Genomic DNA, 26,568 nt, shown 5'->3' with positions numbered 1-26,568 from the left:
AACTTAACTGATGATTTCTATTCATGTTAAAATGTTGATTAGCTAACATAGCTAATGATTTCTAACAGTTACGCTAAAAATGCTTATTATGCTAGCAATGTTAAATTTGCTTACAATGCTAACCAGGTTGATTAGCTAACTTAGTTGATGATTTTTTGCAGTTATGCTAAAAATGCTAACTATGCTAACAATGCTAACTATGCTAACCATGCTAACTAGCTAACTTGTTAGTGAGGACTTTTATTTTTAAACATTTGTTGCTAGGGTATCCATGGTGGCCACTATCAGGAAACAAGAAGTTACTGCAGTATAATCATGTTGGTTGCTATGGAAACGGTCATAAACACTTAATTTTAATGGTTGCTATGTTGGTTGCTAGGTACATGGAGGTTTCATGTAGTTGACTGGAGGCATAGTGGATGATAACTGACAGTTGGAATGGTTGAACAGTTCAATAGTTGAGTAGTTTCAGTGGTTAAATGATTTAATAATGTATTATTGCAGTGAGGACCTTTATTTTGAAACAGTTGTGGACAGAGGAAGTAGTGAAACAGGATCTGTAGTCTTAATGAGATTTTATGCTTATAGCCTGAGACAGAAGGTGCCTCTCATATAGTGTTTACGCGTCCTCTCTCGCTCCTCACTGATCTACATAAAGAATGATGGAGCGGCAACAATGGGATAGTCTAGCCCTTCTATCTTTCTTTATGTAGATCATTGAGGATCGAGGAGCGAGGGAGGACATATAAACGCTGCTTGAGAGGGACCCACAGTAAATACTTTAAAAGTTGTATGTAGATAGTCTAATTAATGTTGATAGACAGAATGTTTAATGGATGTTGATAGGCAGATTGTTTAATAGATATTGATTGACAGTTTAATGGGTGGACGAGTGAATGGTCTGAAGAAGATGAATGGATAGAAGGTTGGATGGAATGTGCCTTATATTCTTGTAGAATGGAGAGACACAGCTCTCTACTGAGAGTAGCGGATACAGATACAGGTGTAATCAATTTAACTGGCTAGTCTTAAGAGAGCCAGCCTGAGACAGAGTAGATTGTTTAAAAGTTCAATGTAGAGCGTCTAATTGATGTTGTTGATAGGCAGACTGTTTAGAATGGGTGGATGAGTGAATGGTTTGAAGAAGATGAATGGATATAAAGTTGGATGGAATTAGGAGGACTTATTTTGATACTGTTGTGCGCAGAGGATACAGGGGAACAGAATATGTAGTCTTCAGAGAGGAGCCTGAGAGAAACTGACAGTTGGCTGCAGGTGGCTGACCAGCTGGCGTAAGATTCTAATTGCTGCCGTGATGTCATAATGAGCAATGTTAAGTCTATGGGGGAAATTGTAATAGTTTTTAACTAATAGTTTAAAAAGTATAAAAGTTACAAAGTTGAAAAATACAAAGCACACATCGCGTAAGTAAGACCTACGCGACATAGTTTGAATGGAGTTTCTACGTTAAGCGGTTGAAGCTGAATTGCGTGCGTTAGAAGAAGAATAATAAGAAGACTTTGGAAGAACAGTACAGTGCATTTTCATGCACTGTAACTAGAAATGCAATTCCAAGGAATTACCAGTGCATGAAAATGCAAAAAAATGTAGATATGGCTACTAAGGTGTAGCTAGGGTAAACATGGTGGTTGCATAGTTTAAAGAGAGTTGATAGTGTTAAGGTAGACATTTTAAAGCTTAAACATTCCTGTTCTAACTTAACTAATAATTTCTAACAGGTATTCTAAAATGTTAACTATGCTAACAATGCTAACCAGGTTGATAAGTTAACTTAGCTGATGATTTCTAGCAGTAATGCTAAAAAATGCTAACTATGCTAACATTGCTAACTATGTTAACTATGCTAACCACGTTGATTAGCTAACTTAGCTAATCATTTTAGCAGTTGTGCTAAAAATGCTAACTATGTTAACAATGCTAACTATGCTAACAATGCTAACCAGGTTGATGAGCTAACTTAGCTAATCATTTTTAGCAGTTATGCTAAAATTGCTAACTATGTTAACAATGCTAACTGTGCTAACCATGCTAACAATGCTAACTTGCTAGTGAGGACTTTTATTTTGAAACAGTAGTTGCTAGGGTATCCATGGTGCCCACTATCAAGAATAAAGAAGTTACTGTAGTATAATCATGTTGGTTGCTATGGAAACTGTCAAAAACGCTTAATTTTAATGGTTGCTATGTTGGTTGCTAGGTACATGGAGGATTCATTTAGTTGACTGGAGGCATAGTTGATGATAAATGACAGTTGGAATGGTTGAACAGTTAAATAGTTGAGTAGTTTCAGTGGTTAAATGATTTAATAGTGTATTATTGCAGTGAGGACTTTTATTTTGAAACGGTTGTGGACAGAGGAAACAGTTAACAGGATATGTAGTCTTCACAGAGAGATTGTATGCTTAAAGCCTGAGAGAGAGAGGGCTGCTGCAGGTGGGGCTGGCCACCTGGCATAAGATTCTAATTGCTCAACGACCCGATTGTGATGTCATAGAGGCCAATGTTAAGTCTATGGGGAAATTTTTAATAGTTTTTAATTTATAGTTCAAAAAGTATAAAAGTTACAAAGTTGAAAAGTCATAGCAACCCGATCCATTAGAATACCTACGTTACAAAGTTTGAATGAAGTTTCTAAGTTAAACGGTTGAAGAGAAATTGCGGTTAGAAAAAGCTGTCAGCGGAATAATAATAAAGAAAACTAGAGAATGTAATTCCAAGGAAATTACGAGTGCATGAAAATGCAAAAATGTACAGATAAATCATGTAGATATGGTTACTAAGGTGTTGCTAGGGTAGACATGGTGGTTTCATAGTTTTTGAAAGTTGATAGTGCGAAGATAGACAGTTTGAAATTGAATTAGCTAACCTGATTACCAGATTAGCTGACCTGGCTAATGATTTTTAGCAGTTATGTAAAAATGCTAACTATGCTAACAATGCTTACCATGCTAACTATGCTAACGAGGTTGATTAGCTAACTTAGTTGATGATTTCTAGCAGTTATGCTAAAAATGCTAACTATGCTAACCAGGTTGATTAGCTAACTTAGCTAATTATTTCTAGCAGTTATGCTAAAAATGCTAACTATGCTAACAATGTTAACTATGCTAACCATGCTAACTAGCTAACTTGCTAGTGAGGACTTTTATTTTGAAACATTTGTTGCTGGGGTATCCATGATGGCCACTATCAGAAATAAAGAAGTTACTGTAGTATAATCATGTTGGTTGCTATGGAAACTGTCATAAAAGCTTAATTTAATGGTTGCTATGTTGGTTGCTAGGTACGTGGAGGTTTCATGTAGTTGACTGGAGGCATAGTTGATGATAACTGACAGTTGGAATGGTTGAACAGTTAAATAGTTGAGTATTTTCAACGGTTAAATGATTCAATAGTGTATTATTGCAGTGAGGACTTTTATCTTGAAACAGTTGTGGAAAGAGGAAACAGTTTAATGTAGGATATGTAGTCTTCACAGAGAGATTGTATGCTTGAAGCCTGAGAGAGAGAGAGCTGCTGCAGCTGGACTGGCCACCTGGCATAAGATTCTAATTGCCCTATTATGATGTCATAATCGCAATGTTAAGTCTATGGGGGGAGTTTTAATAGTTTTTATTTAATAGTTCAAAAAGTATAAAAGTTACAAAGTTGAAAAATACAAAGCTGAAGTCACCTAAGTAAGACCTACGCAGCGCAGTTTGAACGAAGTTTCTACGTTAAACGGTTGAAGCTGAATTGGACGCACAAAAACGTTAGAAGAAAAATAATAAAGACTAGAGAATGTAATTCCAGGGAAATTACGAGTGCATGAAAATGCAAAAATGTACAGATAAATACCAATGCTAACCAGGTTGATTAGCTAACTTAGTTGATGATTTCTAGCAGTTATGCTAAATATGCTAACAATGTTAAGTATGCTAACAATGCTAACCAGGTTGACTAGTTAACTTAGCTAATGATTTCTAGCAGTTATGCTAAAAATGCTAACTATGCTAACAATGCTAACCATGCTAACTTGCTAGTGAGGACTTTTATTTTGAAACATTTGTTGCTAGGGTATCCATGGTGGCCACTATCAGGAGTAAAGAAGTTACTGCAGTATAATCATGTTGGTTGCAATGGAAACTGTCATAAACGCTTAATTTTAATGGTTGCTATGTTGGTTGCTAGGTACATGGAGGTTTCATATAGTTGACTGGAGGCATAGTTGATGATAACTGACAGTTTGAATGGTTGAACAGTTAAATAGTTGAGTAGTTTCAATGGTTAAATGATTTAATAGTGTATTATTGCAGTGAGGACTTTTATTTTGAAACAGTTGTGGACAGAGGAAACAGTGTACAGGATATGTAGTCTTCACAGAGAGATTGTATGCTTAAAGGCTGAGAGAGACACAGCTGCTGCAGGTGGGGCTGGCCACCTGGCATAAGATTCTAATTGCCCTATTATGATGTCATAATCCAATGTTAAGTCTATGGGGAAATTTTAATAGTTTTTATTTAATAGTTCAAAAAGTATAAAAGTTACAAAGTTGAAAAAAACATAGCTGAAGTCACCTAAGTAAGACCTACGCAGTGCAGTTTGAACGAAGTGTCTACGTTAAACGGTTGAAGCTGAATTGAACGCACAAAAAGCATTAGAAGAATAATATCAACTAGAGAATGTAATTCCAGGGAAATTACGAGTGCATGAAAATGCAAAAATGTATAGATACAGTAGATAATGTAGATATAGTTACTAAGGTGTAGCTAGGGTAAACATGGTGGTTGCATAGTTTAAAGAAAGCTGATAGTGTGAAGGTAGACAGTTTAAAGCTTAAACATTACAGTTCTAAGTGAACTAATGATTTTTAGCAGTTATGCTAAAAATGCTAACTATGCTAACAATGCTAACCAGGCTGATTAGCTAACTTAGCTTATCATTTCTAACAGTTATGCTAAAAATGCTAACTATGCTAACAATGCTAACTATGCTAACAATGCTAACCAGGTTGATTAGCTAACTTAGCTAACCATTTCTAGCAGTTATGCTAAAAATGCTAACTATGCTAACAATGCTAACCATGCTAACTAGCTAACTTGCTAGTGAGGACTTTTATTTTGAAACATTTGTTGATAGGGTATCTATGGTGGCCACTATCAGGAATAAAGAAATTACTGTAGTAAAATCATGTTGGTTGCTATGGAAACGGTCATAAACGCTTAATTTTAATGGTTGCTATGTTGGTTGCTAGGTACATGGAGGTTTCATGTAGTTGACTGGAGGCATAGTGGATGATAACTGACAGTTGGAATGGTTGAACAGTTCAATAGTTGAGTAGTTTCAATGGTTAAATGATTTAATAGTGTATTATTGCAGTGAGGACTTTTATTTTGAAACAGTTGTGGACAGAGGAAACAGTTTAACAGGATATGTGTAGTCTTCAGAGAGATTGTATGCTTAAAGCCTGAGAGAGAGAGAGCTGCTGCAGGTGGGGCTGGCCACCTGGCATAAGATTCTAATTGCCCTATTATGATGTCATAATCCAATGTTAAGTCTATGGGAGAAAAAATGTCTTAAAAAATTAATATAAATTCAACGATAAAGTTTTCAAAGTTGAAAAATACAAAGCTGAAGTCACCTAAGTAAGACCTACGCAGCACAGTTTGAATGAAGTTTCTACGTTAAACGGTTGAAGCTGAATTGAACGCACAAAAACGTTAGAGGAAAAATAAAAATAATAAGAATAAATCGGATAACAGTAGAGTGCATTTTCATGCACTCTAATAATAAGAAGACTAGGAAGAACAGTACAGTGCATTTTCATGCACTGTAATAATAAGAAGACTAGGAAGAACAGTACAGTGCATTTTCATGCACTGTAATAAGAAGACTAGGAAGAACAGTACAGTGCATTTTCATGCACTGTAATAATAAGAAGACTAGGAAGAACAGTACAGTGCATTTCATGCACTGTAATAAACAGATCATTCTGAAAATGAAGTAGGCTACAACGTAGACACATCTGAGTGCATCTCTTGATTATAACAATGAAACAATGTTGCTTTCTTCAGTTTAACAGTAAAGGAAGACACACACCAAACAATAACCCAGGTCGTGCACAGGTCGTGCTTTATATTCACACACAATTAAATATCCCAAACAATCCCAAGCGTTGCAATTCCCCCTCTCATTCAGTCCTGAAAATAAACCTAAAAGTCTAAACTAAACGAAAGATGTCCTGTATTTTGCCAGGCGCACAAGTATTTTGCCACTCGCACAAGAGTCAATAATCCAATCCAGGAAAACGAAAGGCCAACAAAACATCCCGCGATAGCAAACAAAAAGATATAATGCTCAGAAAAAAGGGAAAATGCGATTGCTGTCTCTTTGCTATACCAATCAATATGAAAACACAAAAAAGCAATCGATCTCAACAAATCTGGTGAATGCACCAGCAGTCCGCGAAGGCTTTTTCTCTTCGTGCGTCCTCTGTTTGTTTGGTAATGCACCGGTCCAAACTGCGCACAGCGTTTAATTCATGTGAAAATACGTTTACTCTGTAGTCTTTTATTGTTGTTAGTTTCAAACTCGCAGGAAAACATTTAAACACTCGTTTCCGCAGCACTGAGAAGGCTAGGCCTACTGGCGCCACAGATTCAAAATCTTACACACGCACTTGCTACCCTCTTCAGACCTCCCCCATCACCTAGCGCATTCGGGTAAGGTGCGCGGGTATAAAAAAAAATACATACACATAAGTACAGTATATGTGCATACAATGATACTACATGAGAACTACAGAGATATTATATGCAATTAAACAATGTAATATGTAATATTTAAGAAATGGGAAGCCAGGACCACCAAATTAAAACGACATGTTTCTGGAGTGAAACTTTGAATTTAGTCAGACCTGGTAGAAGAATGCAAGGCTCTATTTCTAGCTCATATCGAGAAGAATGCACGATGAAAATAACTGTGGACTAACTGTGGATAACTTGTAGCCTAGACCATAAAGGTAAGTTCATTGTCCTTACGTTTAGCTATGTTGGAAGGCTAATTTGTGGTTTTGTCGTGTGAAAGGGCCTAGGCCTTTAAGACTGAAACACGTTAGCTTCGATGTTCGTTTGCAAAATAAAACACATCTAATGCTAGATGAAGTTCATCGCAGGATGCGAGGTCACCTGCGTGACAGTCACGCACCCATCCACTAACCTATGTCCCTGCTATTGAAATCAAACTACAGCGTTACATCAGTCTAACTGTAGCCTAAACAGTGGCAGACGGAGTTTTGAGGAAATAGACCAACGTCTGGATTTGTTTAGCCTATTTATTGTATGGTCGGACTAATGAGATGTCGGACCAATGGGCCTCTTTTTTTCGGACCAATGGGATGTCGGACTAATGGGATCTCTGGTCAATGGTTCATTTTCGGACTAATGAGATGATCGACTAGACTAATGGCATGTCGGACCAATGGTATGGAACCCTATACACTACGGTGTCCATGACATCCAAGGTTCGAATTTCAGCTATCTCTAGTGCGTTGTTTCGTTTTAACTTTTGCCATTCACACAGCATGTGTCGTATTTGTGTGATTGTTAATGTTTAGATGGACATGTAGAGCCTTGCAGGGTCACATTTAGCTGAAAATAGTTGTTGTTACACTTGAAAGTGAGCACCTCAGTAGGACACAGCTAACCGGCGATAATGGACAGGTAGCCTACATGTAGTCATGTAACTCTTTATGCTGACTGGGGAAGACAGAACCAATGATTTTGGTGTAGTTAGAAAACGCTACAGTGAACTTGGGAAAGGAGCGGTCGTCACCGTGACCAGAAGGGGGACGGCCTGGGATAGGGTCCTGGGAAGTGGAAGGGGATGGAAAGAAATTGAGAAGGGTCACTAACCTCATGTTGGAAACGGGGAGCTAGCGAGGTGAATCTTTGAACGGAGGCCTCCTCATGGGCCGACGCATACTGTTCAGACGTGGCTCCAGAGATGGAAAGGGGAGGAGGAAAAGGGAAGGGAGGGAGCAGTCGTCTGAACGACTGAAAGTGGGGCAGCCCTGACCGGGTTCTGGCTGGGGGAGGGAAAGAAGAGGGAACGGAGGGAGTCTGATAGAATGGCATCAGATCCAGCGGAACTGCAGCGGAAATGCTACGGAAGAGAAGTTACCGGGAAGAAACAGCCTGAACTACTGATGTGGCTGTGGCTGGAGCAGCGGAGTGATTGGCTGTGGAACATGTGGTGTGGGAAGGCGCTGTCAGCTAAAATCGTGTAATGTGTGCATGCTTTTGATCAAACAGAACATTATCGGTTTAGTCGGTCAGTCTTTATCTGTGTGATGCCACCCGATTTTTAAATTGTGAAAGATTTTATAATCCTACTCTTTGAGAATGGCATGAGTCTTTGTTCATTTAGGCTATTCATTTGTTCATCATCTTCCGTCCTTTGCATTGCGTCTGTAGCGCATGTAGCCTACTCTCAGACCTGTCACCTTTCACCTGCATCATCATAGGGGAGGTTTTTGGAATCATTCCTGCATTATAATCATCAGCCAATCAAGATGGTCACTTCAGTTAAGCTTTTGAATGAGTAATGATGTCAACCATTGCAACGGAGCTCTTCTCTTGTCTTACGAGTTGTGACTTTCCTTTACTAAGAGTAGGCCTGAGAGTCTTTGTGAATAACTTTATTAAGTAATATCAGTAATAGTAATATCAGTAATATCAACACATGCTCCCAAGTGTTATTCCGCCACACAAGTTATCCCTCTTACCCGATTAGAAATGCACCACGTTTTTTTTTGTCTCACCATACTTGGTCGTGTGACTATTCGTGTACAGTAACTGTATTTTAATAGGGAAAACATGGAGGTGTTTGGTCGCTTCTAACTGCATCTCTGTTTGGATCCTAATGAATGAACTGGGCTAGCTAGGTGCTATCAAAGCCAGTGAGTGCACGCATTGAAACGTGAGAGGTATGTATCAACTCGTCTTGTTAAGGGAATAACATAGTTTAATATGAAAAAACGGTGAAGTGTTCCTTTAAAAGTGAAGGAATGGAAATATTTTTTGTCTTGGCTTTGATGAATTAGGAGAGGTTGTGCATAACCAAAGAGCTATCATGTACATGATGCATGGTTGTGCCCTCCTTCATATGAAAATATTGAACTAAAAAATGGGCGAATTAGAACAAAGCTTACTTGTGATGTCAAATATCGCAAAGCCATTGAAGTTCAATTGGGATTGCCAAAGAGGGCGCAATTTAGCCAAACAGACCATTTCAATACCCAGCCTAAATATAAGGTTTTAAAGAGACCCTATGCAACTTTTTCATAGTCATAAAATCGCTCAGAAATCGTTGTTTTGCTTGACTGACCAGTTTCATCGAAAACAGTAACATTTCCTCCCGCCCCCAGTGTCCCTATCCGCTATTGCAACCTTGCAGTTTCTGCAGGAGACGATCGCTCCTTGTTTACATCTGGAAGTCTGAGACGCGTAAGGAACAAGAAGAACCACACTTGCAATTTATATATTTATTAGGGCTAGGCAACGATTATTTTTTTTTATCGTGATTAATCGCATGATTTCCCTGATTAATCATGATTAATTGCATTATTATGCGCAAAACTCAATAATGAATTCAAAAGTAATATATAGCACATTTTTATTTTAAAGCAACACCATGGAAGTTTTGCTCTCGGGGTCCCCCTACAGTTGGGAAACAGAATTTTCTTCTACTGTCGTGAAATCTATCAGGGGATACGCGCGTCTCAGGACCACCTGTATCTCCGAACTCTGCAGAAGTATCTCCGAACTCGGCCGACTGTGTGTGTTTGCGGTGAAATGTCTTCATCCCAGGTAGCCTACAGTGGCATATATTTTAGCATGTCATGAATATAATTTCATGGGTTTTAGTTTTTTTTTTTCAAATGTCAAAAGATCACGTAGCTCACGTTTACAAGCCAGTGTCATAGCTATGGCACTGTTGTAGGCTACCCTACATAATGGATATGCTAATTCAATTCATTGTTTGTGTGGTAAGTAATAGTCAATATTCGAATATCAAGCTACCATAGATGAATCTACGAAGTTGAAATCGACTTGCCTTATAGCCTGAGGCATGACTATCAGCCTGCAGTCATTAGCCTACGCTAGTTAGCCTAAAAGAAGATTTTGTCCGTCTAATATCAGATGTCCGCGACTAAAACCGGGGACGTCACATAATCGCAAAAATATGGAACAAACAGGGATATTTTCAGTTTGACTATCAATCTAATTGAAAGGTCCTATAGAATGGATGAATTGAGTATTGCACTGTGTTCTCTGATGTTAAAATAGTATATATTCAACTTTGATTTAAAAAAAATAAACTCAATTGCAATTTTACAAGACTAATTAAAACCATATATTGAGGCTGGGTATTGAAATGGTCTGTTTGACTAAATGGCGCCCTCTTTGGCAACCCCAATTGAACTTCAATGGCTTTGCGAGGTCTGACATCACAAGCAAGCAGTTTTGCTGAATCGCCCATTTTTTAGTGTCTATTTCAAGATTTCCATATGAAGGAGGGCACAGCCATGCCTCATGTTCATGATAGCTCTTTGTTTATGCACAACCTCTCATAATTCATGAAAACCAAGAAAACAATTATTTCCATTCTAGGTCACCTTTGAAATAGCCTACATGCAAATTTTATCTTCAAAAAATGGGGATATAGGTAGTTTTTCTGTATTTTCCCAGGGACAGGCTACTAAAACAGGACGTCTGGTCACCCTATTTGATGTTTTATTTACTTTATTTATTTACTTTTGTCCTAAAGTACAGTAGTGTTTTATGGGGCTTCGTCATAAAATACTACTTCCACGTTAGGCTGTACAAAGTTTACACTATAACACTTCTCTCTCTTTTATGAGGAATCTGTTGATCGGGACTATGCCTCCACCTCTGTCTCGTCAGATTTTGAGCCCCAACACCGTACATCTGGGAGAGGCGGGGCTAGAGGGAGAGGGAGAGGGAGAGGTAGGCTACAAGAGGACATGGACCCTGAGAGCCAGCAGAGGATCCAGAGTCTGCATGATCAGCGGGATGCAGATATGCAGGCCAGAATTCAGGCATTGGACCCTCAGCAACGGGACACACTCCTGCAGAGAGTCATGACAAGACTCCCTGGCCTCATGTTTGATGTGTTGGCCTTGCTGGAGGACCCTGAACAACCGCAAGTCCCTGATGCAGGCATTCTCCACTGGTGCACCTGTACGAACTGCAGGGATATGAACACGGATCTAGAGAGGCTCTGCTGCAGGCAAACACCAGAGAACTGTGTGAGCAACATGGCCCATATGCAGCTGTACATCCTGGATGAAGGGATGTTACGGTTGGCTCGGGCAGCCTGGAATGACATCTTTGCCATTGAAGATGACCAAGAGCCAGGAGTGGAGCAAAGACAAAATAGGCACGCAGCCTATCGCCAGTTTGTGCTCTGGCAGCACGGTCGCCTTGGGGTGGGCAATAGAGTGGTAATTCCAAGCTGCTGTGTGTGGCGAATAAGAGACACCTTTCCTGACCCAAGAGCACAATACACTGGTTTCAGGGTTCGCCGCCTTATGTAAACAATAGTAATAGTTTGAATTTAGCTGTAAATAGTTCCATTTATACTTTTCACTTATTTTGTAAACAAAGTTTTTATTATTCTTTTTCACTTGTTTGAAAAGAAATAGACATTTTTGCAAAACAAGTCAAACTTTTATTTACACACTTATGCATGACACATACACACACACATGCACACGCACGCACATTAGGGGTGCAACGGATCGAAAAAGTCACGGTTCGGATCGTTCCTCGGATCAAGAGTCACGGATCGGATCATTTTTCGGATCAGCAAAAAAAAAAAAAAAAGACAAGACAAGACAAATAAACATAGTTTTGTCTTTGACGGGATGTTGAAACGTGGCTCAAGCACTTTCAGCATGTGTTTAAAGTAGGCTAGTGTTGTCACGATACCAAAATTATTGTTTCGATACCAATACTAAGTCAAGAATGACTTTTTCGATGCTTTTTTTTTACCATTTTAGTTGATTTGGTGTTTAATCACCTTATATTGAATATTGTGTGATCATTCACACCAGTGGCCATCCAAGATTCTGCTTGACCCTCCACACACAATCTGCATAATTACTAGTAGCTACAAATGTTTAGTCATTTGTGTAGGCCTACTGATTTAGTTATCTTTAATGTGGTGTGGAGGAGTGCGCATAGGAGGTGTGTGTAATTGAGTCCCTGTCGCTTTAAGAAATACGTGAGGGTAATTAGGCTTCAGTCTCACGGTTTTATTCTTGATAAGTTGGATATAGTGCATGATGACAAGGGTATTTCATTAGATAAAATACATGTTAATAAAACTAACAAGTCGAAGAAAATCTTTCTGGGATCGTAAAAGAGATGAGTGTCTTGCAATGCTCCTTTATGATTTTAGTGAGCACAGGCTATCTCCAGATGTACAAGTTAGCCAATGTTGCGTAGCTTATTGCTGACATTGAACCCAACAGTAGGCTAAGCCTAAATTACCTAAATATCATAGCATAGGTAGGTGCGCAACAAACTTGAGATGTAAGTGAGCACAAACAAACTTGATATTAGGCTATTATTGTGCTGCTGCTATGCAGCCACATCAGCACTTAAACTAGCAGCCATGTATTGCTGGTTATGGCATGACCGCTAATAACGTGTGTGTGAGAGCAGAAAAGACGCGCAGGCAGGCTAGGGGAGCAGAGCAGGGAGGGACTAGAAGCATGCCTTGTGGACACGCATGTTACTTCAGAAGAACACACGGACATTATTATTAATAATTATTATAAATCAATCCGCGGATCATGTGTGTGCCGAACCGAAGATACTGATCCGAACGGATCACGGATCAATGATGATCCGTTGCACCCCTAACGCACATACACACATGCACACACACACACACGTACGCATACACTTTTAGCTTTGGGGAGCACCTTCACCACGAGTCACATGTGCCCTAACTAGCTCTGCTGTTGGGGGTGGCTGTACTGGAGCCAGAAGGCCTATACGCCTGGGATCATCTGGCCTGAGGGTCTGTTTCCTAGGAAGACCACATCCACTTTGCAGCCTCTTTGCAACGATGGCCCTCTGCAGGTCTGGAATGTAGGAGTAACTCTTTTTCTCCTTCAAAGTGTAGGAACTCCAGCATTTGGACCGCTTGTTGTAGTATCTCTTTAAAGGGACACTTCACCGATTAGCATTAAGCTTTGTATCTTTAGAAAACCAGTCATGTTTTTGAATGGCCGTGCATCATTCCTTCAGTTTGCCTTGAGATGGGAGAAATACGGATTTCAATGAAACCCATGAATAGGACTTCCTGCTTTCAATGATGTAAAATGATGATTTTTACATCATTGAAAGCAGGAAGTCCAACATTGAAATCTGTATTATGTATGCAGACGATACAACTTTTCTATTGTCACAAGATGTTGTATCTTTGCGGAACTTGATAACAGAACTTAATATTTTTTCAAATATTTCTGGATTAAAACCAAACTATGAAAAGTGTTTCTTACTGCGACTTGGTCAACTAAAACATACAAATTTTTCCCTGCCATGCAGTATACCAATTCAATGGACCAATGGAAATATAAAGGTATTAGGTATTATTATACCAGACAACATAAAAAATGTAACAACAATTAATTATAATGAAAAACTAAGTAAGGTCTCAAAAATCCTTCAACCTTGGCAAGGAAGTAAAGTATCTATCTATGGCAAAACAACACTAATTAATACAATGATTGTCACCCAATTTATATTTTTGATGTTAGCCTTGCAAATGCCTGGAGAAGATTTCTTTAAGGAATATGAACAACAAATATTTAAATTTATATGGAACAACAAAAAAGACAAAATCAAATGTTCATACCTTTATAATGATTATAATATAGGTGGAATTAAGCTTTTGAATTTACAAATGTAAAGGCATTAACTCTATCATTGAAAGCCTCTCTGATACCCACATACTACCATAACCCTGATTGGTTTTCAACAAAACTCATCAAATTGGTTCATCCATTATTCAATAGAAGCTTGTTTCCATTTCTACAAATACAGCCTGGACTTTTTTCAATGATTAGTCAAATATCTAAAAAGATGTCTGTTTTTCAGTCAGAAGCACTTCAATGCTGGCTTTATTTTCAGTATCAACCTCCGGAAAATAGTGAGCAGATAAGACAGCAGTTGTTATGGTTCAATTCAAATATGTTAATAAACAAACACACATTTTGTTTTGAACAAATGCTAAAGAAAGGAATTCTATTTGTCAATGATATAATTAATGTAAAAGGAGATGTTATGACATTTAAAGAAATAACAGAGACTTATGGAACAACTTGTACTATTCAGCAATACAATCAATTATTAGGATCTCTACCACTAACGTGGAAGAAGAATATTAAGAAAAAAAGGGAAGTCAATTTAGTATGTAGACCCAGTATGAAAAATACTTCATGGATTAATATGAAAAAAAAAAAAAAGTTAATATATAACTTTTATTTGAGAGAAAATAAATTAGTAGCTATTCCACACAGGACTTTTGAGCAATGGGAAAACGTCTTTGATGTACCAATACCTTGGACTCAGGCATTTAACATAATTAAGACAACTCTTGATGTAAAGATTAGATATATGCAATATAAATTAATATATAGGTTTCTAGAAACTCGAAAGAAGTTGGATATTTGGGGAATAGTTTCATCACCCTCTTGCCGCTTTTGCCAAGAGGATGATGAATCTATACAGTAGAACATTTATATTGGTATTGCTCCATATTTGCCTTTTTTTGGACTGAGGTCACAAAATGGTTGTCCTCATGTCACGAAAATTTTCAGTTGGATTTATGTACAGTGCTACTGGGTGATCTAGAAAAAAGTGGAACCAGTATACAAAACATTGTTATCCTTCTGGGGAAATTCTTTATAATTAGAATAGAGGAGAAAAAACATCTCAACCTAGCCAGTTTTAAGCAATATGTTAGGTCATATTCAATGACCGAGTGCTTAATGGCATATGATATGGAAAGGAAACAATATATTGAAAGATGGGTCAAAATTAAAGAGGCAGAAGGATGGGATCAATAGAAGACCTGGGTAAGATTTGCTAGAATATACATGTCGATATTTGGATGGCTGTTTCTTATTGGGGAGTAAAGGGGGTGGGGGGTTGTCTTGTTTGTGTGTGCATATGTTTGTTGTTGTTGTTGTTGTTGTTGTTGTTTGTTTGTAATTGCTGTGAAAGTAAATAAAAAAAAAACTGAAGGAATGATGCACGACCATTCAAAAACATGACTGGTTTTCTAAAGATAAAAAGCTTAATGCAAATCGGTGAAGTGTCTCTTTAACTAGAATGAAAGTAGACCAGTCCTGAGTTACAACTGTCAGAAATACACTATACGATTCCAAAAGGGAATAGTTCATCAGATGCTAAAAACGTACATCTTGTGTCCATCTCTGTTTCTTGAAGGGAGCTGGCGATTGTGACAGTTGTACTGTAGTCTATCGCTGCAAGTAGAGTCCGCGTGTGATACACTGCTGGGTTGTAGGAATACCGCTTCCCTGCATACATGAGAATGTGATTTTGGAAGTTTTCCAGATCTGATGTAGTCCTGCAGTGTGGGAGAACAGTGTCATTATGCTTTGATAGTAACTAACATGCTACTAAACATACTCATCTGCAAAGAACAGAGGTTTTTTTTTATCTAGATATTGAAATAAGATATAGTTGCACCACTCAGGATAAAATTCTTGGAAGACACCGGTATTAGTGTACACTAAAGGTAATGTACATACCTGAAATTGATGAACTTCTTTACATTCCTCAACCAACGCTTGTCCAGGACGATGGCAACTAATGCTTGGTGAGCTGCTGAACCTGTAATCACACATCATCCTATTGTGAGAAGGACAAAAGTCCATTCAAAGAAACAGACTCCCCATGAAATTATATTACAATTACCTTATTCGATCCACGTTTTCTCCTGGGTACCATCGTCCAGTGGTTCATGCTCACATGATCCAGTAGCCCAGGTGTGCTGGTTGCGAACGTGGTGTATAACAGCATGCCACTTCAGCTGCAGAAATAGAAACCAGAAATCAAAAAGTGATCCCTCTCGTAGTCGTCTTCTGTACACACAGCAAAACAACTATTTTGTTTACTGCATCGATTCACTTCCCAAAAACATACCTTGAATTCCTCTACCGAAGATGCTTGCTTTGCACAATACCAGAAATGGCTTACAATGTCCCTGATCCATGGCAAAATTTCAGACTGACTGGCCCTTCATCACACCAGCCTGAAAACAGGATGTGCCAGTGTGAGACAGCTACCCAAAATATGCTGGTGGTTTTCAGCCTGATGTGTAAAAGGTTGAAATCTAGTTGTTACTACAACTAACTCATAAAAACATTACTTACCCGCCGCAGCTTCTTCCCCAAATTCTTTGCTGCGTGCCAAATATCTAGGAAATGATGTAGACCCCATTGCTTATATTTTCCATCTGGTTCTGTGGAGAAAGGAGTCTTTAGAATAATAATGAATAAGAAATGTCTAAAATATTCAAACATTACTGCCGTTTCCCTTACTCAGCAAAGCAGAAATTTGGGCATCGGTCACCACTTCCGATACATGGATCTCCGGCAAGAGTGCGTCCATTGTTCGGACGAAACACTCCTTCTCCATAATCACAGAGTTCCTGTTGGTTTCCCGCTTATCCAGAGAGACAATATGCACAATGTCTCTAGAGTCCTGCTCTATTGTTGTATAGGTGCAATACTGTGCACAGTGGCCTACAGAATGTAGAGCAGTGGTCAATATGCCTACTGTGCAAATCATAGTCTTTCTCTTCTCCACACACACACACACACCTGGAGAATCCATTCTGCCATCACCTATTGAAATGAGAAGACATGACAAAACAAAACAAAACCAAACATCACAAAAGATATCACAACATGATCTTGATCAGTATTAGCAAACCACAGACATGTCAATGTAATCATAGGTGACAAAGCCATCAACGCAATCTCTTACCTAGAACAACCACCTTGTCCTTTCCACGCAAACGTGTCAGAACGTCGGCACGGATTTTCTGCCAGAACTTATCAATTGGTTCGATGCAGTAGGTATCCTGGATTTTGAAAAAGGTAGACTCTGCCACCATCCCCAGTTGCATGAAGTCAAAGAGAAATGCCACCTGTAGTTGTTCCCGGATAACAGGATATTTGTGGATAGCATGAAGTCCCCCCCCTTGCATCCCATACTTCAAAAGGGGATGTGAATTCCATTTCCAGAGAACGTGTCCAAAGGGGCATAGCTACAATCAGTAAGTAAAATACAAACAATAAAAACCCAAAAACAAGAAAAGCAATACACTTACTAACTCAAACACTACTACACTAGACCAGACTAACCTAGAAATAACTGAAAGTTGGTGATTATTCAACACAAAAAAGGTATTTGAAACTCTATGAAGCAAGGAGCATTTGGATGACCAATATAGCTATGCTACTCAAGTCAGAATCAGATTTCTCCACAGAGTCAGTCACTACTCCTACACACAACTATTGAGTGTAGTACACAAATATGTACATGCACATAACAAAAGCATACTGTTTTGCTTACCCATTCCAAGACAACACCAGTTCCCCGTGGCTTCAATTCAACCTGAAATGGTGGTCTTCCTGGGCATTTTCCCCCAGTAATTTGGTCAGAATAGGTGCATGCTTTCATAGGAAATTGGAGAAATGAAGTGAGTATCTTCAGATTGTCAAGGTAGGCGATGCAGGCGTTCTTTCCAACCAGGTCATCTTCATGGTCAACTTTTAAATGGTCTGGCATATCTCTCATCTGGTCGTCAGTGGGGTTGGGAACAGCTACATCAAGCACAGCCACAGTCTCATTCATGGATATTTCTGGAAGCTGCTCAACATTCCCAACCTTTGAAGCTGCACCACCAACTCTGCATAAAAAGGCAAAATATGAACAGGTCTTAGATTTTTGGATAGTGGAAACTAACCACTACTACTACTACAAGTACAACCCTACAATGTAGTGATTGTGCATGAAATGAAAAAACTCCGCCAAAAAATGGTGGGCCAGGAAAACATGCAATACCTATCAAGGTCGGACTCCTCTGTAGTACTCGAAACCAAAGGCTGTGGAAGTTGTTTGTGGGGAGTAGAGGTTATTGTCTGCTTTTGAAAGCTATAGGGAAATAACAGAGAACACAGCAACAACACATTAGATCATTGTGACTTACAACGATGTTTATTTGTCACATGATTATGTAAAGAATGACTTGAACATGAATGAAGTTTACATGATATATCAGAAAATGCTGTCCAAACCTAGGAGCTTGTCCCAGCTGAAGTGATCGAGCTAGCTGGCTAAACATTCTGAACATGAAGGCATTCTACAATAAACATGTGCGTGGTTGGTTACACTCAGCGGTTTAGTGTTGGTGATAAGAATGTGAGAAGCCAAAAATCACATAACGGGGATTACTTTGCTGATTGTTCAGAACGGGTAACACAATGACAATATTACTGACGTTCCTCCTACTTCATACTTTCTATGTGTTTAGTACACTAAATTTTCATTTTAGCTCAAACATTTGCGATGTGTGTGTGTGTCATCGATAGCGATACTCAAATCAGATCGAGAATGCTAGCGATAGCTAGCTAACCATAGAAAACTAGCATTAGCGTTTACTAGCTACCAGATTGATCATTAGCTCCTCAGCTAGCATTAGCCTAGTACTTGATTTGTGAAGATAAATGGAAGAAACAGATAGCTCCCGTAACATAACAAAAACTAGAGATGGTATGCAAGCAATATACTTACTAGTCCAACAGCATGACGGCCAAGTCAGCATAGGTCGGGAACCCCTCCTCTTCCTTTAGCTCACGCCAGCGATCGAACACTAGACCAATATTGATCCTCGGCTTATAACCGGAGGGTTGCCGGTGCCGGTGCCCTTGAGCAAGGCACCTCACTGCTCCTGAGCGCCGCTGGTTGGGCAGGCAGCTCACTGCTCTGGGTTAGTGTGTGTGTTCACTGTGTGCTGTGTGTGTTCACTAATTCGGTTAAATTGGGTTAAATGCAGAGAAACGAATTTCCCTCACGGCAGGGCTGTACACTGCGAGCAGGTCGTCGCATTTGCGCGTAATTATATATTAGTGCGAATATAAAATTTCAAATGCTCGCACACGTGCGAGTACTGATTTCAACCCTTTCATTCGCATTTTGCTCCTAAAATGAATTGCTCCTGGATGAAAGTATAGTACAATTTTCGCGCATCTGTATACAAATTTCAGAGTTGACAACTCTTACGCACCTGGCTAGACACTCATGCTTTCAGCATCAACCTTGCGCTCTCACACACGCAAGAAATGTCACTCCAAATCCAGTATTCTTTTTTCTTCAATCTGTTCGATATTAGTTGGTGACTATGTGATTACCGGTGAAACGGTAAAAATGCTAAAAATGATCAAAAATGTTGACTGTAATAATTACCATGTTTATTTCAAATAGGCTATTATTATCACGGTTGATATAGCTAAACATGGTGTGGAAACCGTGCGTTAAATTCCTCCCAGCTTCCCCCAAGCCTGCATTTGACATAGGCCTGGTAGACTTCTATGAAACAAAAAATGGTATCCTGATTCAGTTGTCTAAATGATGTATAACCACGGTTCGGTGTAGGCTACATCTGCTTTAAAAAGGCGGAACATATTCATCGCAAATATGCGCTGTATCATATAGCCACTTTGCGTCTTTTTATGGCTACATTCTCATTAAATCCATTCCACTAACGTTATCAGGAGGAGAATACCGTAACGTTTTATTTTCAGCACTGGTTGTCACTCATTGGATAGCCTATAACAGATAAAGGCTACCAAACTCCAAGACAAGTCATGGTAGAGTAAGTTAAGCACCCAGCCAATTAAACATGACCAAGAAAAAAGTGAACGGACAACTCATAATGCCATGCTACGGTGGCTACCTAAATCATAGAAGTTCACATTGCTGGACACTCATCTTTTCTATTACACCGGAAATATTTGTCTTTCCCGTTGTTAGCATTTTGAATTTTTAAATATATAACATTCATGTTATAGAATGAAAACATGTAGGCTATCCTTGAACTATGCGTTTCTATTTTCCTAAAACCGAATGAAATCTAATTATGTACACGTAGGCTACGGTAGGCCTACTGCTTAAAGTGACAGGCACTCAATTAGACCTACACACCACCCCTGTAATATCATTAAAGACAAGTGTTAGTGTAATCAATATGAAGTATTCAAATTACTTTGAATTTTAAGCTATAAAATTATGCAGAACCTTTAATGCTATGAATTGTTAACAAAATGTATACAAATTCTGATTCAAAATATGAAATAGAAACCAGACAAGCCATTTTCTGTGTGTGTGCAGGGTTTGAGCAGAGACTAGGATTGCCACTGCTGTGAATGATCTGTATAAGGCAATAAGGTTTTCAAGGAAATTTCATATTGCTCCTAAATTTTTTTCTGTGCTCCTAAATATTTTCATTTAGGAGCACCTATGCTCCTAGTGAAAAAGCTAAGCGTACAGCCCTGCCTCACGGGATCAAAAAAGTATATATTCTATTCTTTCTATTCTAATTGGGCTTGTAAAACTGCAATTGAGTTTCATTTTTAGTCACGTGCAGCGTGACTCTATAAGCCGCTATGTCGGTCCGTAGGTCAGTTGGAAACCGTTTTGCTTTTGGGGAAGCTGTAGCCCAAACCGTAAGGTGTAAAGTCATGAAATTTAATATGATGAGAGGGTAATACTGTGATTGAATGCACCGAGTTTCATGCTGGCAACTCTCACGCTCTAGCGCCACCAACTTGTCAAAGTTGGAACTACATTCACACCTGTAACTTTTGATCTGTATGGCCGATTTTGATAAAGCTAATAACGCTGAAATTGTTGGAGGCTGACAATTTCAACGCACACTATGACGTCACTTTCCGCCATGATGTATTTTCTGACATTTTGAATTTTGTCAACTACTGGAGGTGAAAGTAAAGTAGCCCTGACTGCATATTTTGTCCGATTGTCACGAAACTTGGCATACAGGGTCTACAGACCATAAACTGACCGCAACTAGCAAAAATGCGTTTTGGCTCATATCTCTTTATATGTTTGAAATTACATCTACTTTTTCACGTTAGTGATGCTCTGGGACATACTAATGATGATCCTGGGCAATCAAAGGGAACGCTGCCAAATGAGAAGCGACTTTGCACCTTGGCCAATCTTTGGCATGTCGACTCAAGCCTTGATGTGAGGGCTGCGGTCGCGTCTCCTGCCGGGGCACTTTCGCGGTGCATCGAAGCAAGCACACTTTGGCATTTTCTTTGGAAATACATTCTTATTAGTCACGTGCAGCGACTCTATACGCTGCTATGTCAGTCCATTGGTCGGTCGGTCCGTCAGAAACTGTTTTGCTTTCCGGTGCCTATACATTAGTGGCAGCAGTGTTTGCACGCGACTTAAGGTCTGTTGACACTGTTATGAATCAAAGTTGAATACAGTATTCTTGTAACATCAGAGAAAACAGTACAATACTCGATTCATTCATTCTCCTCATTGTCATTGTCCTCTTTAAAGATTTTACCTAAAGTAAGAGTTTTCTATTAAAAGTTATTCACAAATTGTATGCAGAGGCATTTTCCCCTCGGTATTGGTTGAAACACGTCCCTATGATCCAGTGGCAGACTCAAATTCTGAATAGAATTGAGTCTGACTATGTCAGGCTACCAATTCACTTTGGTAAATTCTAACACTGTTTCATCCAAAATTGGAGAATGACCTCTGATACAGCTACACAGTATTGTCTCAAAGGTGAAGATTTTTAAGCAAATTGGACATTTTAAACAAAGGCTCAATTAAAATAAATGAAAATATGCTTGGTGAAATATGAGTGAACATTAAATTGTGTAGGCCTACAATATATGTTGAGTTTTTGGCACAGAATTTCAGCTCAGTAATGGCCACACATAATTCTCAATGTATGTATAATGCTAAAATCCAGTTTTGTAAATCTAAATCTAATCTTAGGTCCTTAAAATAATGGTTAATTTACAATAACAAACATTATCTCCAATATTCCATAATGGGTTATTGTTAACCTGCCTGTAAACAAATGTGCACATTCATACATATATGTGTATCTTTCTCTCTCTCTCTTTCTCTCTCTCTCTCTTTCACACACACTCACACACACACACACACACACACACACACACACACACCATGAGCTGAGAGAAGGACAGGGATTTTCGCTTGTTTTCTCTGTTCTCTTCTTCCAGGGCACAGCAGCCCTTCTCCAGAGACCGTATGGTTCTCACAGGGTAACCATGGTAACTGCGGTTATGGCTGGGTCCTGTTTGTGAGATTGAAAAAACAACTGTAGAGCGATGTAAGGAATCTTATAGCAGTATGAAACATATAGTAGCACTAGGAGATGATGACACCCAGAGTGCTGTTTTCTATGAGGAACACCTAGAAAGCCAGAATATGTGTGTTGTGTCAGCCAAATAAAGTGGAGCTTAAGCTCCACTTTATTTGGCTGACACAACACACATATTAGCAAGACAAGACAATAGCAAAATCTATGAGCCAAAATGGCATAGGCTACCAGTAGTTCTTGTTAACAGCTGTGGTCACAGAGGCTGCACTGCATTATTTTCATTCTTGCCATTTCTGAGACACATCTTTGCAAAACTTTTAGTAATGTCACTGGCCCTCATTTATGAAACGTGCGTACGACCAAAAACAGGCGTAAAACAGGTGTACGCTTGTTTCCACGCAAAGTATGGCATTTATCAATGTGAGCGTGATCGGTGCTATCCGCTCAAATCTAACGTCTAGTCTGAACTCATGTACGGAAGTTTTTCAGGCGCCATAGCACTGTGCAGCAGTAAATTGCCGGTGGATTACAAAGTTGATGAGTTGAATTTATGGACTATCTCGGACATAACACCTTTCCTGTACATGCGTAGCCTATTTGCTGTAATGTAGCATATTATATTGACACATTTGATGGCTTAGAATAGCCATAGGAGATGATTATACTTTCTCTCTGGCAAACGCAACATTTATGAATTATATATTTTAAATTATTTTCAAAGGGCAAATTTCAGTCTCGTATGGTTTTGTAATGAATGTATTTATAGTAGCCATGATGCGTTTTCTGCGAAAATAAAGTCTGTTGCGCTTAAATCGCTCTAGTTGCCCGCCTTCCTTAATGACAGCTTCTAGCTGTCAAAAGGCGCGTTCAAGATGGCTGCGCAGCACAAAAACTGCGCAGCACAAGATGCACAGGGCCACAGTATCACATGGCCTCAACTTATCGCGGGAGCAAGGCGTGGCCAGGCGGCTGCTCAGCAGCAGAGCAGCAGTTGGAGAGGTACTGCGGAGCGCAGCGGAGCCTAGACCCTGCCTTCATGACGTCAGGACTTTGCCCCAATTGGATTTTACATCCCTGACGTATGTGCAGGTGTTTAGATGCCTCCTCATATCCACAAGGGTCCGTGCGGGTCCGTGCCTCGTGATTCGTCACATGGTCAAGTCTAGACTACGGGAAGTAGAGAGTGTACAATTTCATAGCAGCGTTTGTATCCCCTTCCCTGCTGCCACCGGCAGCTCTCGCTGCTGCAAGAGGTCATTTGGAGTTGAACTTGAACACGCCTAATCACACGTCTGCCTTCAACAGGCAGGGTGCACCCATGGCAATCAGCACAGACACTAGGCCCCGGTTAAGGCAGGTGACCCCAATACTTTTGCCAATATAGTGTGTGTATGTATATGGCTAATGTGTTAAGTGTTCGAAAGAGAGACGGTTTTAACTTGTTTTAGCCTGCGTATTTGTTGTCGCATGTGAAGCCTACCTTACACTGACAGATTTTGACAAGATTTGGGAACGTTTCTTGAAAGATTGTAGTCTTTTAAAGGGAAACTATGCAGGATTGGCGATTTCATCGCCAGTTTCGCTTTCGCTTTTTGTTTTCGCTCGTTTTATGCTTGCATATTTCTCTGCAGAGCTTCCCCTACAGCTTTAGTGTGTATATTTTACAAAACTCCGCAATCGGTCAGTCTGCTGTGCCTTTTCATGAGACTTCACATGACACTTCCTGGAGTGGATCATGGGTGCGTGCCCGAGGGCTCCTGAAATTACAAGCGTGGTTTAACCGCTACAGACCACTAGGGCGGCCGAAAAAAACATTGTTCGACCGGTAATGACTCATTTAATCATATAACAGTATGGAACGAATTGATTAACTGAAAAACGTTGCATAGTTTACCTTTAGCTAATGCCCCTCATTCAAGAATTACTCAAAAGACTACAGTTTTTCAAAAATCTTTCCTAAATCTTGTCAAAAAATCTTGTCTGACAGTGTAAGGTAGGCTTTATTAGTGTGCTTGCTGAAAGCAGCACACTATTGTTCTTCCTATTATTATCAAATTTATTTATCTTGCGGAACATTTTTGTCTCCCTATCTTGTCCTAGGGATTTGGAGCTAGAGACGCCGTTCCACTTCTCACGCGTGCGTCCTGATGCGAGGATGGTGGCTTGTATAAAGCTTTTCGATACGCCTTGTCGTTCTCCCGTTATTCCAGTTTTTCCGGTCGATTTTTCCCCATAGGAATGAATGGAAAAGCGACTTTTGAGCGCTGATGCCCACACATTTTTCCACCTGTAGCCCAAACCGTAAGACATAAAGTCATGAAATTTGGTATGCTGATAGAGGAGACTACCCTGATTGACACCACCAGGTTTCATGCTCGCCACTCTCACGCTCTAGCGCCACCAACTGGTCAAAGATGGAAAACATGTTCATGCCCGTAACTTTTGATCCGTATGGCCGATATTGATAAAACTTATACCATTGGAATCCTCTGACTCAGCTGATTCCAACGCACCATGTGATGTAATTTTCCGCCATGATGGATTTTCCGCCATTTTGAATTTTGTTCAAAGTCAAAGTAAAGCTACCCTGGCCGCATAGTTTATCCGATCGTCATGAAACTTGACACGCGTGATCTACAGACCAAGGTGGATCAACCGCCTTGATTTCGTCTTCATACGTCCAAGCGTTCGCCTGTGATAACCAATTAAATTCAGCGAGCGAAGCCGCCAAACAGGAAGTGCGCCTATCTTGGATATGCTGTGACGTATGAAAGCCATATTTGGTGGGATGACTTGAGACCCCATTCAAAGCACCCCCAATAAATTTGGTGTTATTTGGTCTGTCGATGGCTCTATAATTAGCAAAAACGTGAGTGTTGGTGAATGTATACTATTAATCGGAATAGCTCATCTTAAATTGCTTTAGGTCATGCCAAAAGGACATTTCAGAGTGATTTAAGATACAATGTTGATATTTTAAAAAAAAAATCTATTTATTGCCATTCTTGTAAAAGGTATTGATGTGTACGCCACAGCACAGTATTGTTTCAAGTCCGACGCATACAGTTCAATGAAATCATGATTTCAAACCCGATATTATTCAATCCTCGATTGACTGACACGGGATGGTCCGCAACTATACACCAATGGTGTAATTCTAGGCTTGTCCGCATCGTTGTCTCACCCTGAGACTGGGTAATTCCTAGAGATGCCATGGTCCCGAGGGACAAGTACGGACTTACTCGCTGTTAAATGTTATGTGTGTTCAGTTGTTATATATAGTAGACAATCACACGATGTTTCTCAGTGACGGTGTGTTTTGGATCATTTGTATTGACCTGAGCATTCTGGGTATTTCACTCAGAGGATCATATGACACCCCCACAAAGCAGGCGAAATACCGGAAGTAGAGTGGTGTGCGTGAGGCAACGAGGATTTTAATTAGAATGTAGTCCTATGGAAATCGCAGTTACACTTTCAACAGTAAGTGTGTTTAGACTTCGAATTTCGTCACATAATTTATATCATAGCCACCTAAGAGTTTACCAAAGATAACGTCGTTGTCCATTTCAATTTAAAACCCTTTCATGCGCAACGTCCACATGCGTGGACAGTAACTTTAACTCTGTTTTCTACTTATTTATCATGTTGATATACACCAATCCACTTCAGGGCAGTTTTAGTAGGTCCTTGGCAATATATTAACAATATGTATCATCTTATATTTGGAATATTGACTGCTTGATGACATCATCAATTCAGCATGAGTGACAGTAATGGCCATATGCTGAATGCTCCAGGCATATCTGTAAAAAGCTAGTACTCAAGAAGGCAAAATCATGTAAAAAAAAATATTATGCTGTACAGGAGAGTGTGTTGAACAACTCTATGTTTTCAGAAATTAAATCGGATGTAAAATGGAGTCTGTAGACCCTAAAAAGCAACTGTCCACGTATGTGGACGTTGCGCAACAGAGGAGTTAAATGGCCAAAAATTAGATTTTGTAACTAGGACTTTTTTTTTTTTTTTTTTTTTCAAATA

This window comes from Sardina pilchardus, chromosome 9, assembly GCF_963854185.1.
Source record: "Sardina pilchardus chromosome 9, fSarPil1.1, whole genome shotgun sequence".
Taxonomy (NCBI): domain Eukaryota; kingdom Metazoa; phylum Chordata; class Actinopteri; order Clupeiformes; family Clupeidae; genus Sardina; species Sardina pilchardus.
This window is presented reverse-complemented; position numbering follows the sequence as displayed.